The sequence below is a fragment of the Lactuca virosa genome, chromosome 9 (assembly GCF_052849685.1).
Source record: "Lactuca virosa cultivar CGN04683 chromosome 9, Lactuca_virosa_CGN04683_v6, whole genome shotgun sequence".
NCBI lineage: Eukaryota > Viridiplantae > Streptophyta > Magnoliopsida > Asterales > Asteraceae > Lactuca > Lactuca virosa.
Window position 1 is genome coordinate 94,048,657 of NC_136434.1, and position 6,000 is coordinate 94,054,656.

Consider the following 6,000-nt stretch of genomic DNA (forward strand, 5'->3'; position numbering starts at 1 on the left):
GGTGTAGTACCAATAGGTGTCTTAAAAGCCGTTCGGATAGCCCAAAGTGCATCATCTAATTTTTCCTACCATTCCTTCCGGTTACCTCCAACCGATCTCTCTAAAATTCTTTTTAACGCCCTATTTGTTACTTCGGTTTGGCCACTTGTTTGTGGATGATATGATGTTGAGAACCTATGTTGCACCCCATATCTTTTTAATACTTTGGCCAATTGATCATTTGCAAAATGAGTGCCCCGGTCACTAATGAGAGCTTTAGGAACTCCAAATCTTGAGAATAATTTCTTTAAAAATCGTACCACCACCCGAGCATCATTAGTGGGTAATGCTTGTGCCTCCGCCCACTTAGACACGTAATCAACCGCCACCAAGATATATTTATTTCCTTTAGACATGGGAAAGGGTCCCATGAAGTCAATCCCCCACACATCAAATATTTCACACACTTGGATGCTATGTTGGGGCATTTCATTTCGGGATGATATATTCCCCGCTCTTTGGCATGAGTCACATTCCTTGACATATTGAGCAGCATCCTTAAAAATTGTAGGCCAATAGAATCCAATGTCAAAAATCTTCTTCGCGGTGTAATGTGCTCCATGATGTCCTCCGGCGGGTCCACTATGGCAGTGTGCCAAAATTTCTTGACTTTCCTTCCCGAATACACATCTTCTTATCATTCCGTCCGCGCAGCTTCGGAAAAGGTATGGCTCGTCCCAAAAGTAGTATTTAAATTCCGAAAAGAATTTCTTCTTTTGTTGACGAGTGAAATCTTTTGGGATGTAATTGGTTGCTAAATAATTTTCTATATCCGCAAACCATGGCACTTCTCCCGCTACTACCAAGATATACTCATCGGGAAAATCATCCCCAATTTTATCTTCTTCTAACTTCTCCAAAAGTGGGTTCTCTAGTCTTGATATGTGATCGCCAACTACGTTTTCCATCCCCTTTTTATCGCATATTTCGATATCAAACTCTTGTAGAAGTAGGACCCAACGTATCAATCTGGGCTTCGCATCTAGCTTGGCAAATAGATACTTCAACGCGGAGTGATCGGTAAAAACAATTGTCTTAGATAAGATTAAGTATGGCCGGAACTTGTCAAAAGCGTATACCACTGCTAACAGCTCCTTCTCGGTAGTAGTGTAGTTCTCTTGGGTAGGATTAATTGTCTTGCTTGCGTAGTAGATTGGTTGAAAATGTTTATCAACCCTTTGCCCTAAAACAGCACCCACAGCATAATCACTAGCATCACACATTAGCTCGAAAGGAAAATTCCAATTTGGTGCTATCATGATAGGAGTAGTGGTTAATTTTTCCTTTAGCAAATGAAATGCCTCATGAAACTCCTTGGAAAAATCAAATGGGGCGTCCTTCAAGAGTAATTGAGTCAAGGGCCTAGCAATCCTTGAAAAATCTTTAATAAATCGGCGATAAAATCCCGCATGGCCTAGAAAGCTTCTTACCCCCTTGACATTTGTTGGAGGTGGTAAATTGGCTATCGTATCAACCTTTGCTCTATCCACCTCTATCCCATTCTTAGAAATCTTGTGACCCAACACAATGCCTTCCTTCACCATAAAATGACACTTCTCCCAATTGAGAACAAGGTTGGTCTTCTCACATCTTGCTAGCATTAGATCCAAGTTGGACAAGCAATCTTAAAAGAGGACCCGAAAACCGAGAAGTCATCCATAAAAACCTCCATAAACTTTTCGATCATATCATGAAAGATAGCCATCATGCACCTTTGGAAAGTAGATGGTGCATTGCATAACCCAAAAGGCATGCGTGTATATGCAAATGTTCCACTCGGGCATGTAAAAGTGGTATTCTCTTGGTCTTGTGGGTCGATTGGAATTTGGAAGTACCCTGAAAACCCATCGAGAAAACAATAATATAGATGACCGGAAAGCCTCTCGAGCATTTGGTCGATGAATGGCAATGAAAAGTGATCATTGCATGTGGCTTCATTTAGCTTTCTATAGTCGATGCAAACACGCCACCCGGTTACCGTCCTTGTTTGAATTAATTCGTTATTTTCATTAGCCACTACCGTCATGCCTCCCTTCTTTGGAACCACTTGGACCGGACTCACCCATGGGCTATCGGAGATCGAATAAATGATTCCGGCATCTAATAGTTTCACCACCTCCTTTTTCACAACTTCTTGCATGTTCGGGTTGAGTCTTCTTTGGCGTTGTACTACAGCTTTTGATCCATCTTCTAAGTTGATTTTGTGGGAACAATAGGCCGGACTAATTCCCTTTATGTCGGTTATCTTCCATGCTATAGCACCTTGCCTCTTCTTTAGTACACCCACAAGGCTCTCCTTCTCATGTTCGGCCAAATCAGCAGCTATAATTACAGGTTTTTGTTGGCCATCTTCAAGAAATGCGTACTCCAAGTGATCTGGTAGTGCCTTGAGCTCAGTTTTTGTGTTCTGAATGTTGAACACGTCGAGTCCTGTAAGGGGACTCGTCGAGTCTGGTGTAATATTCGCGACTGTTCGGGGTTCTTTGAGTGGACTCGTCGAGTCGTTCGAGGCTACTCGGCGAGTCGAGCTTTCTGCACTTCTGATCAGATCATTATAATCAGCTTCCTCGAGCAGCCTTTCTAATTCCAGCAGGTCCCTTTCTGCATCAAACTCTTTTCAAATGTGACGGTGGACTTGTTTGGCTCATCTTCATTCCAATCGTCCAATAATTCTTCCAACATGTCAATTGAAAATGTCGTGTCGTCACTACTCCTTGCATGCTTCATGGCTTGATCAACTCCAAATGTGACTGATTCATCTCCTACCCGAAGGGTAAGTTTAGAATCTCGCATGTCGACGATAGCACTTGCCGTATTAAGAAAAGGTCTTCCGAGTATGATCGGGACTTGGGGATCCGCTTCCATGTCTAAAACCATAAAGTCCGCTGGGAATACGAACTTGTCCACTTTCACCAAGAGATCTTCACATATTCCCCTAGGGAATGTAACCGTCTTGTTTGCTAGATGAATTGCCATACGAATGGGCCTTGGCTCTGGAAAATCTAACTTTTTGAAAAACGAGTAAGGCATGAGATTTACACTTGCCCCTGAATCAGCCAATGCGTAAATGGTAGCTAAGTTTCCAAATTGGCAGGGCAATGTTAAGCTTCCTGGATCACCTTTCTTCTTAGGAAGTTTGTTTAGCATAGCAGCTGAACAGTTTTCATTCAGGACCACCTTCTGTACTTCTTCCATCTTTTTCCTATTGGTTAGCAGCTCTTTGAGGAATTTTGCATATTTTGGCATTTGTGCAACCGCTTCTATGAATGGCATATTGATCTGAAGAGCCTTTATGTGTTCCAGAAACTTCTGGTAGTCTACTTCATTTTTTTCTTGTCTGGCTCGAGCCGGAAAGGGAAGTGGAGGCTGATATGGCTTGACCGGAGGCTAGATTTTCTGTTCAGCTGGTGGACTCGTCGAGTTCATACCGTCGACTCGGCGAGTCGAGTCGGGAATCTGTGTTTCTGCATGTTCTTCCTTATCCTCTTGTATCAGTGTAGGATCTTCATGCTGAATAAGAGTCAGAGGGGTTATAATCTTCCCACTCCTAGTTGTGACAATGTTTATATGTGCGCCTTTCGGGTTACTTTCGGTATTGCTCGGAAGTCCACCCGGTCTTCTCTCATTCACTTGTTGTGCAAGTTGCCCCAGCTGCTTTTCTATGTTGAGTATAGATGCTTGTTGATTCCTAATCAAAGCTTGTTGATCTTTCATCATAAGTTGGTGTTCTATCATCATATTTTGTTGATCTTTAAGTGTAGCATCGGTATCATTGTGTCGTTTCTCGGATGCGGATACGAATCTTGTAAGCATGTCTTCCAAATCTGATTTCTTTTCATGTACCAGTTCCTCCTTTTGGTAGAAGCCTCTATCTTTTTGCTTATACTTTTCTTCCCTTGTCTTTTTGTACTCTTCACATGGTAGCCATTCTTTCCTTGGTTTTTGCCAATTATCATCAAGCCTATCACCACTTGAATAGCACACTTGTACCTTTCGGTTCCCATTCTCATCAAGATCACAATCTTTTGTAAGGTGAGGCCCTCTACAGTTTTCACATCCTACCCTAATAGCATGGATGGATTGGTCCATCTTAGTCATTCTTCGGTCCATGCTTTCCAACTTTGCCATCATTGCTGCCATGTCATCGGTAATGGAATTCACCGCCCCTCGAGTCAAGTCATTCCTTAGGTTATGGTATTCTCTAGAGTGCTTAGAGAATTCTTCAATTAGTTCTTTGATCACCGGGGGTGCCTTCTTTGTGAGGGGTCCTTGCGAGTCAAGGAGGTGCCTAGTTGTTACATTGACTCCATCATAGAAAATGGAGACTTCTTGTTGGCTATTAAGATCATGATGTGGGCAATTCCTTAGTAGGCTTTTGTATCTCTCCCATGCCTCATAAAGGGACTCTCCAGCTTGTTGTTCAAAGTTGGCAATAGCTTTTTTCAACTTGGCTATTTCCGAAGGTGGGCAAAACTGGTCAATAAATTCTTCCTTCATCTTAGCCCATGTAGTGATGGATCCGGGAGGGAGTGACTTGAGCCAATCCTTTGCAGCACCTTTAAATGTAACTGGAAGCATACGAAGCAACTGGGTTTCGCGAGGCACATTTGGAACATTAAAATAATCAGCTACATCATTGACTTCATCCAAGTGTTTATAGGCATCTTCATGGTCTTTTCCGTAGAAGGGGATCTCCTTGAGTTGAGCAAGTATGTTACCCTTATGCTCAAAAGTGGCAGTCGCGGGAATTGCGAGTTGCACAAGTCCCGGGCCGGTATCATCCCGTATCCTCTTCTTCCATTCACCCATGGGAACTTCATCGATGTTCGCCATGGTATTGTCAAAGTCACCTTCTAGATCGCTACCTTCTTCAAATTCGCTTTCTTCTCTTTCGGACTCGTTCACGATGTCTTCCTTGATTGGGTCTTCGTTTGCCAATGAAGAGGTGCTGGATGCTCCTGATTTGCTGCTCTTTTTCTTGCTAAAAACGGATTTGAGATTCTTCAAAGGTGAGTTCTTTGAAGAAGCGGATTCTCCAACGGCTTTTCCTTTGTTCTTCTTTAGAGCGGACTCCGGGTCTTCAAGTAGAGGAACCAAAGACGTATTGGATCCTCGGGTCATGTAACAACTGCAACCAAAGTAAGAAAAAAGCGTAAAAAGAACAAAAAGAAAATAAAAATAAAAACTGTGAAACAGAGCTGGGCTCGCCGAATAGCGTCGACTGCACTCGACGAGTTCAAGGCAGAAACAGAAAAAATTCTAATTAAATTTCTAAAACAAAAAACTATGAAAACTAATCCTAATAACTAAATTACCTAAAAATAACTTTGTGCAAGATAAATTTCACACAAAGGATCGATAAAACTAGAAATTAGTGCTAATTTTTGAACCGTTCCCCGGCAACGGCGCCAAAAACTTGATGTGTGTAAACTCAACTAGTTTTAATCCTACTTTTAATTATAAAATTGACAAACAAAGGCAGTGGACCTATCAATTATGGTGTAGTTAAATAAATATGGTATCGAACTCAGGGAACGGAAAATTAAAACTGAAAACTAAAATTAACTAAAAACAAGTAATAGAAAATAGGGGTTTCTCTAGTTTTGCAAGACTAGAAACTTAACTAAAACTTAACTACTCAATTAAAAGCTGAAAACACGTAAAGACAAACTAAATTCAATGATCAAAGAGGGTTTCTGTTTAGATTCAACTTATTTACTCATATGGTTAATTTTTATGATAATATAATAGATTAATTGTTATTGGTTACCGACTCTGGTGATTAGATTCGCATTCGCTATTACTAATCCTTAGAAAACATACCAATTCAAGCAATGGCCAGTTGATTAAACTAATAGATTTCCTAGGTTAATTATTCGGGTTAAATAAAACTTGTAGCTAGCTAATTAAATTTGGTGATTCGATTAACCTCTTGTTGATGGTGTATCACACAAGCTCACA

General features: G+C 41.2%; 1 non-coding gene across 1 annotated transcript; it reads left to right on the forward strand.

Annotated features, from left to right (window-relative positions):
• The first annotated feature begins 4,381 nt into the window (after positions 1 to 4,381).
• LOC145141636 (small nucleolar RNA R71) lies at positions 4,382 to 4,488 on the forward strand. Its single transcript, XR_013722830.1, has one exon. It is a non-coding gene; the product is annotated as a small nucleolar RNA R71 (small nucleolar RNA).
• The last annotated feature ends 1,512 nt before the right edge of the window (positions 4,489 to 6,000 follow it).